The sequence below is a fragment of the Rhineura floridana genome, chromosome 10, assembly GCF_030035675.1.
Source record: "Rhineura floridana isolate rRhiFlo1 chromosome 10, rRhiFlo1.hap2, whole genome shotgun sequence".
Taxonomy (NCBI): Eukaryota; Metazoa; Chordata; class Lepidosauria; order Squamata; family Rhineuridae; genus Rhineura; species Rhineura floridana.
In genome coordinates, this window is record NC_084489.1 from 72,606,498 (window position 1) to 72,608,967 (window position 2,470).

The following is a 2,470-nucleotide window of genomic DNA, read 5'->3' on the forward strand; positions in this document are numbered from 1 at the left end:
TGTGACCTTAGTTTTCCCAGTTATGGGTGTTACAGGACTAATGCCTCTCTGACCATGTGCTGAAAGTCTGTGGTCAAGATAGCAAAAGTGTGAACAAAGAAGGCTTGAGCAACTGGTCCCCTGATAGCTGAGGAAAAGCACCTGGGCAGACGATGGCATGGGGGGGAATGCAAGGACTCTGTGTCAACCTGGAGCATGATGACGCCTCTGATACCATGGTCCCACTCCATCTTCCTTCTCCTCATTGCTCAGAACTGGTCATTTAGCAGAGCACCTAGAGAGAGCTCTTTGATAAAAGTGGTGTTCTATCCTCTCCCCTCGTAGAAGAGTCTCACAAGTTTTTGAGACTGGCCTTTTATGCCCAACATGACGGCAAGTAGCTCAGCTTCTTTGAGGGGGGAAAAAAGGTCAATTTGGAAAGGAGACAAGCGTCACACAAAGTTCAACGATGGGAGCAGCTGGGTATATTTGTACTCAAAAAGAAGTGGTTGTGCTCACTTCAGCAGCACAAATACTAAAACTGGAATGATACAGAGAAGATTAGCATGGTCCCTGCACAAGGATGACATGTAAATTCGTGTTCCATAGTTTTTGCTGTATCCATGAGAATCTATTTGGACTGAAAATAAAATTAAGACTATATTAAAAAGGGGGGGAATGGTTGGCTGGGGTCATATTATGATGAAGCCCTAACCAAGGGATGGAAAATCACCCTGAAACATCACTAGGTCAGGAGGACAGTTGCTATGAAAAGGTGCAAGAAAATGAGAACATTCACAGAGGTAACTATATGTTTTACGATCACTGAAAGCACAGTGTTTCCAGTACTTGAATTACAGAGAAGTGGTGGCATATGTGTTAGGAAAGAGGCATCCCCCCTGACATTGGCATCATTGCTGCTTACCTGGACAGGGCTGGGACTGGGTAATGGTGAGGTCAGAGCTGTGTGCCAAACTGGCAGCAGTCCTGCCTGTGCAACCACAAAGCCCAACCTTGCTGCTATCCTCCCCCACCCCATCCAGGTAAGCAGCAGCATCACCAGCTTTGAGATGACAGCTTCATCCCATGGCATGCACCACTATCGGTCCAGAGGAACCTTGATCTCCTTAGTTAGTGCTTTGATTTATTTGAAGCATCTTAGACCATTCTTCAGATGAAAAGGGGCATATCAATGAAAAGACTGTCTCCGCCCTCAGGATTACAATCTAAAAAGACAAGATACAAAAGCAGAAAGGGATGGGAGAGATAAGTGGGGTGGAAAGCAAGAGCTGGTTCTTACTTACAGAATTCTTGTAATGATCAGCTGGAATAGAAAGATTAGGAGGGAAGTCAAAGGTTGCTGGTCTTTCACCAGAATTGATGGAGAGCAATCCAGTCTCTCTCCCTCTCCTGTAGCTAGTGAAGTTATTCCCAGATGTGGATGAAAAATTACCAGGGCCTTCCTCCAAGGGAACCAGGAACAGAAGGTGAGTCCTCACCTGCCAACAATGAAGAAGAAACTCCCAATCCTTGTATAATCCACTCCATTGCCAGGCTAAGCAGCGACAGCCAATCCTGCACTCCATCTCACCGTTCAGTTCCAGGACCAGCAAGGGCAGAGTGCTTGAGTTGAGTCAACCTCCAGGACAATCCCAAGGAAGGAACCACAAAACAGCCCTATTAAGAACTTTAGAAATTTTTGAGGGCAACATTTGGCTAAAACTGGAGTGGGGGAGTATGGGGCTTTACGGAGTTTATTAGAGCCCACATTTCCCCACCACCACCACAAAAAAAAAAAAAAATATTGCGTCTTTCTCCCTGAAAGCTGAAACAGGCCAACAATCATCGCACGATTATTAATAGCCATGTATTGCTGCTTTTTTATTATTAAAAAAAATCCAGATTTTGATGCTTCTCATTTCCTTTAGTTTCCTGAGACAAAGAACAGACTGCAGATCTGATTGTGCACAGCCCTCTTGGGCCCTGATTCTATTTCTAAGTACTCTGGCAGTAAACATAGTTACTGATTATGAAGATAAAACACTAAAACAGAAACTTCTGCCATTTCTCCAAATCAAAATGACTGTATAGGGAAGCCCCAAGGAATCTGTCCTGGAAGGTCCGGCAGCTGACTATGATGCACATAAAGAGAGAATCTTACTATTGCTTTAATATCCAGTTATGATCATGAGTAGGGTTGCCAGGTCCATGGCCTGAGACTGATCCTGTATTTTTAGGAGAAGAGAAAGTCAGCCAAGTGCAGGTGTTCTTGCAACTCTGTAATGGGAAAAACCACAAGGTGGAATTCTCCCTTCCCCCTGCACACCTTTTAAAGATACAGAAGACCTCTTGGTTGCCAGGCCTGGCCTCCAACCTGGCAACCCTAATCATGAGAGAGAGAAAAACACCAGACTGACAGATTCAACATGCATCTGTAAGACATAATGTTGCTATCACAATAATAGTTCACGCAGCACTTTGGGAAACAGTG

The 2,470-nt window shown here is 44.7% G+C and overlaps 1 non-coding gene across 1 annotated transcript; it reads left to right on the top strand.

Annotated features, from left to right (window-relative positions):
* Positions 1–490: 490 nt before the first annotated feature.
* LOC133365703 (U6 spliceosomal RNA) lies at positions 491–592 on the top strand. Its single transcript, XR_009758295.1, has one exon. It is a non-coding gene; the product is annotated as a U6 spliceosomal RNA (small nuclear RNA).
* Positions 593–2,470: the final 1,878 nt, after the last annotated feature.